We start from the raw sequence: 6,672 nt of genomic DNA, 5'->3' as shown, positions 1-6,672 counted from the left end.
TGTTTTCTTCATTTTAATGCTGTTTTCATATTCATACTCAGAAAAATAAAAAAAAAAGGAAATTTAAGAAGAAAAAAGAAAAATTAAATCGAAATTTTCGTTTTGTTCGAATTTTTATCAAATGGGAGCTTGAGGCATCATTTGATACCTTCTATTTTTAATATTTATGGTAAAAGTAATTCACTCTGATGGTATTTTTACTATACAAAAATAACTGCTTACACAAATAACTTCATTCAAACTTATTTTACCTTTTTGTTTTGCTTCTTTAATTCCATTAAAAACGCAATTTTTATTTTTATTGTATCGATATATTTCGAGGGCCTTTTTGCCTCATCATCAGGATCTAGTAATAAAAACATGCGTTTAATACTAAAATACATTAATAAATTTATAGTTATACCTGCCAAAAATACTAACAATAAATTAATATATATATATATATTGATACAATAAAAATAAAAATTGCGTTTTTAATGGAATTAAAGAAGCAAAACAAAAAGGTAAAATAAGAATTCTTAATATTTAATCCAGCAATACAAAAAAACGAAATATATTCATTCAAACTGTATAGCCAAACTAGTTCATATTGAAATTCTTTATTTATTGAAAAGTTAAATTAATTTGTTTGCATAGTTTTTTTTTTATTATTTTGTTGCATATACAGGGTGTCTAAAAAGTAATGGATTTAACGAAATGTTCCGATAGGCTAACTTAAGATCTCTTAGAATTTGGTAACTTGTTCATCCCAAATACTAACAGTTCTTGTGAAGTTTCGAAAAATCCCTACTTTGCAACAGTATTTTGCTTCCTCTGCCCATAATTGATTTTTGTTTTATTACAATTCTTTCACTAAAACATTGCCTTACAATAAAAAAACAATTAATTAATAAAAATATTTTTTATTTCATACGCCATTTTTCTGCAAATTAATTAACAGTTCCAAGTTTCATAAAAACTCAATTTCTTATATTACTTTTATTTCAGAGCAACAAGACGACAGAAATTTGTATTGTGTGACTCTGGTTTATTATATTTAAAACTTGTCCCAGTTTTCAAAAATGTATAAAAATCTCCAAACTTGAAGTTAGATAAAAAAATATTACAGTTTGAACTCAACAAAACAGGGTTTTTCGGAGCAAAAATCCCTTGTATTCATCATAACTTTTTTCTTATAATTTAAGTCGAATAAAGTGCGTTAGCAAAAATGTAGAGCTTTAAATTATCTACATCTTATAAATTATACAGTTCTTTTGTACAATGCACGGTTCTTGCACTATAGCTTATAAGACTCGAGTTAGGCTAACAGGGTATGAAAATTGTATTTTTGCTCCCAACACTACAAAAGCAATTCTTATGAGGGGAAAGGGTGATTATCTATTTTTTTAGTTTATCATGAACCCAAAAAGTGCAAATTAAACCCAAGCACAAAAAATATTTTTATTTTTGTCGACCTGTGTAATCTTACGTGATTATCTGAATTTATTTAGTTTTATTTTTTACCGACTTCCAAAAAGGAGGAAGTATTCAATTCGTCTGTATTTTGTTAAAATTTTTTTTTTATGTTTGTTACCTCATATCATTGGACTTAGTGATCCAAATTTGATAATTTTGGCCATAGAAACTATTAGAAAAACCATAAAACCCAGTTTTGACCTATGGAAGTCGGTTTTGTTTTTTGATAAAAATGATTATTTATTTTATATTTCATTACATTACGTTTCGTTTTTTTTTTTAATTCTTTATCCATACTTTTTGAGAAAAACTAAAAACACAATTTTGTTAGAATTATTCACAGCATTATGTGTACCAAATTCAATCAAAATTCATTTCCGAGAAAACTGCCCGTTATCTCTAAAAAAAAAAAAAAACAAAAAAAAACAACCTTGGAAATTGCAATAAAATCATCTGTACCAAATTTCAAAAAAATCAGTCAACTCGTTTAGGCTGCACCTTCATGTACATGGACGCACAGAGACGCATCGACGACGCAAGGTGATGCCTTTGGTGGTTTTAGGCGTCAACAACCATTTGCAAGGCCATTTCTTGACGAAAAGTCATGAAGAACACGAGAGACGGCTCCAAAATGGCGGCCAGAAGAAGCGTTAAAATAGAACAGTATATAAGCTAGAAACTTGGCAAAATTTATGTCAAAATGATGTTAGATCTTGGATTTTAGTAAATCTGTTCAAATTCAATAAAAAAAATCAATTATTTTAAAAACAAAGTCCAAACAGTGCCAAATTAGCAAAAAAAAAAACACACTTTTAAACCTCTTACTACGCTACTTAATGTTTTTTATTCCCAAATTAGCACAATTTTGTCATCGTTACTATATTTATTTTTTCATAAAAGTTTAAATTTATATTTATATTATTTATTAGATTTTAATATTCTAATAGATTTAAATATTCTTAATTCTAAGTCGAAAATCTACGACGTTACGTTGTTGAGATTTCTTATATCCAAAGATGAATTTTTATATTTGTCATAGATTAAGATTCAAATTTAAAATATATTAAAAAAGTATATTTTGATTTACCTAAAAAATAAACGCTCAGTTTTTATTGAACTTGGTAATTTTTCATAACATCATGTTTTTTTTTTAATATTTACTATAAAACATTATGACACCGAAATATTTAATTATTTTATGAAAAATAATGCACAGACCGCCGGACATCATCACGATATCCACTTTTTTAGATTTCTCCATCATATCGTATAGTGTTAGTTTTGATTATTTAAAATCTATAGAGCAAGTAAAAAAGCTTTAAAAGGAGACATAAAATAAGAGATTTTAAAGAATATTAAGGACCACCCTTATGAATTCCGAAATGTCAATTCAATAAAAAAGATTTTGTCTTCAACGACGAGGAATTAATTCCTCAAGTATTACTAACAAAATAAACAAACAAGTAATATAACATACAAACACGAAAATAAACGAAGTCATATTGATTTCTAGCGAAATTAAGAGCGCTATTATTTGAAAAAAATGCGTATTTATTGAAAAAATCTATGGTTTCACTGAAATTGTGAATTGTTTGTTACTAGAATAATTAAAGGAACTTAAATTGGATCACCCTTTATAATAAAATAGTAAAAAAAGAAAGTGGAAAAATATTCAAGGTTACCTACTCACAATACAAAACACTAAAAGATCTCAAATCTAGTAAACAATTAGTTGTTTTGAAGCGGAAATAAAAAAATATTATGCAGTCATAACAGAGATAAAAAAGATTAACAAAAAAAAAAGAAATTTTTAGTGCGTTGTTTTTCACTTGTTGTGTTTATGTAGGTAAATAGCTAGATACTAAATGACAAATCTTGCATTTATAAAAAAAAACCATCTTATTCAAAAAATCATCAAAATCAAAATTAGACCAAAAGTAAGAATTTTTAATTTTTGTTTTTAATTTATTTTTGATATATATGGACTTTCAGTCTGATTCTATCAAATATGTCTAATTATAAACATTGTCGTGCACAAATTTGTATTTTTTTTTTGATAAAATTTGTACACATAGACAGGCCGGAATGTTACGAAGGACTAATTCATAAATCACACGCCTTAAGATAATATCACAATCGGTTAAATACCTTATTTTTCAAAGGTGCAGTTAAGTCTGTACTGTTTTTAGCAATGGTGAATGTAGTAAAATGTTGCTATATTTCAAAGAATTATTAATAAACATTTATAGTTATTGTTAGTCATGAGTAATTTATTATTACATCAAATTATAGAACAATTGAGGTTATATGTACATAATTATGTATGTAGAAAGCAGTGTGCAAACATAATCGTCAAACAATATTCTATAGTTCGAACTATATTCAACCTCTTTATTTAACTTAACCTAACATGTGTATACGTGTAGACAATTTACAAAGAATCGCTAGCTACAAAGAATAAAGCTTAATTGAAGTCATCGCCAATACAACATAATAAAACAAGCGTTAGAACTTTTATTTCTTCGATGTGCGATTTTGCTGTCGAAATAAGTCTTATGTCTTACTTTATCTATTTATAGCAGTTAACTTCATCTAATTAGAAGAATGAAGTCGCTTTTTTGATGAATTAGAATGCTTGGTATTTCTATTTGGAGCTAAAATATTTCATGTTTTTTTTTTTTCTTTTGTATTAATAGTAAGTCATCAAGAAAAAGGCGTTTGAAGAAGTTTAATTAGAAATAAAATAGAAACATTCATTATAATTATTTGAACAATTAACCTGTTAATTCATATGAAGATTTAAAAATAGGAATGGAATATGACACAAAAATACTTAGAAAAAATGTTACGGTAAATAGTATTAACTGCAAAACAGTTGTTTATAATATAAATATAGCTTCGTATGTGAAATAAACAAATTAATCGATAGGTAAGCTTCAATATTCGGCACGTGACAGCAAAACAAATTATTTTTTTCTCTAAATCGCTCACCTTTAGTGGTCTAAATAATTATGTAGAAATAGGAAAAACTATTTGTATTTAGCATTAAATACTATGTTTCTACGTATGATGTATGCTATTATATGTATACTACTATGTATACTATTAGATACTATGTATCTATGTTTAATGATTTTTCTCCACGTGACGCGTTTTCTTCAAGAAATATTTTGCAATCAATTTTTTAAGTATATCAAAAGTTTGTAGGATCACTTTTGAAACCACACTAATTCATACAAAATACTACCTGTTCTCTATTGCCTTAAAAGGGTTTTGATTTCTCAACAGTCACACCAAACGAATAAAGCACTACGCCAGGGAATGTTTTGAAAAATCATTTGGTTCCCTAATTTCATTAATTTTAATTTCGTTTCATAAAATTTATCTTAACCAAAAAGAAAACAAAATGTTAAAAAAAAAATGTTACACATTCGCCACAGTGACCGCTTTTGTTTATGTTTTGAAAATTGATATAAAATTCGTTGTTTCGGTAACATAAAATGAAAGCAAGCCTCGAGCTTCGAGGCATTGGTGATTAAGAATAAGAATTTATTTATCAGGTTTAATGATTTTTCATGCTAGGTGTTGTTCCTTTAAAATACCTCACTGCAAACGAGACACAAACTTACTGAAAACATAATTTGGCTAATGCACCAATAAATTGACCACCAAAGAATTTTTAAATTTAGACTTCTAGAATATATTCTTGGAGAAACGATATAATTGAAAAACGATATAAGTGAAAAACTATCAGTTCTGGATTTCTTTTTAGGACCAATTTTCCAATAGTCAGATAAACCTTAGTTAGAGCTTATTCTTAGGAATTAGCTTTCAAAAATTAAAAACTTTGGTGAATGCTGAATGTTAATTAAAAAAAAAATAAAATTTGTTTTTCAAAAGAAAAAAAATTAAGCGCCAAAATAATTCTTTATTATTAATTACCACCTTAAATCAAAATTTGAATACAAATCCAAAACATTTTTTTTAATTTAGTTTTTGAATTATATTTAAGTAAATTAAAAGAAAAAGGTTCTTATAAAACTATTACGTCCCGTTTCTGCGCGAACCACGTATCTATATTTAGCAAATTTTGTTCAGCTCTTTAAAGAAATATACATTTTTCTTGAAATTAAAAATATGGGTTGAACAAAAGGAAATCAAGTTATGTTTTAGTCATATTGATTGAGTTGTTTTTAAACGTAAACCCTTGTTTTTATTTTTTCTGTAAGTTTTAGAGCAATGTTTAGGAGAAAAAAACAAATCTTTTAAAAAATTTACTTACGAAGTTCAAGCAGAAACGGGACGATTAGTAGTGATTTTTAAAACGTTTCCTAAACGAAAGCAATATTTGTTTTTTATATTTATTATTTTATTTTTTTAAAGTAGCAATTTAAAAGAGAAAGAAATTTCATTATCAAGATCACTGACAAAAAAAAAACTTCTAAACCCACCTACGCACATCGTATTCCTCGTCAGTCGAATTTGTATTTAAAAAAATCATTAACTTATAAAAATAAAATAAAAAGCTTTTCCTGGGTCAAAATAAATCATTAAAATAAAAAATAAAATGTAATTAAATAAAAAAAAAAAAACAAAACCGTGTAAAAATGATTTCAATCTTAATCGGCAACTCATTTCCTTGATATTATGTTATCTTCTAAACACAATCATAGTATACAAAAAAAAACACTCATACACCATGTTGACCCACGTTAAAAAAAAATATTTCCTCAAATAAATAAATCTATCACAAATTTATTTGTATCTAATAATAACGACGACCAATTTAAGCATTTAAATTTTAATGAAGCACAATAAGATGCTCAGATACAAATTTTTACACAATCAGCTGAAAAAATATAAACATTGAAGCTTCTGATCGAATAAAATGATACACGTATTTATATGAAAATGAATTCCAATCGTCTGCTTAACTATTTTGCATTTGCATTCTTAACACAAAATAAAATACAATACTTTGTCTATCCATATGTCTGGGTGGGCTACGCTATAAAGTGCGCTTGCTGCTACGTCATTTGAGTAAATAAAAGCTGTTTCGAACACTCTCTCTTTTTCACATCATCTTGGCATGTATATCGTTCATTCGTTTCGCAGAATTGCTGTTGAACTTTTTTTTTTACACGGAGGCCACCAAACTACCAAGTGGGACAAAAAACACTATGATGAAGCACTAAAGCACTCCGTATACTAGCAACA

Source organism: Episyrphus balteatus, chromosome 2 (genome assembly GCF_945859705.1).
Source record: "Episyrphus balteatus chromosome 2, idEpiBalt1.1, whole genome shotgun sequence".
Classification (NCBI taxonomy): domain Eukaryota; kingdom Metazoa; phylum Arthropoda; class Insecta; order Diptera; family Syrphidae; genus Episyrphus; species Episyrphus balteatus.
This window is presented reverse-complemented; position numbering follows the sequence as displayed.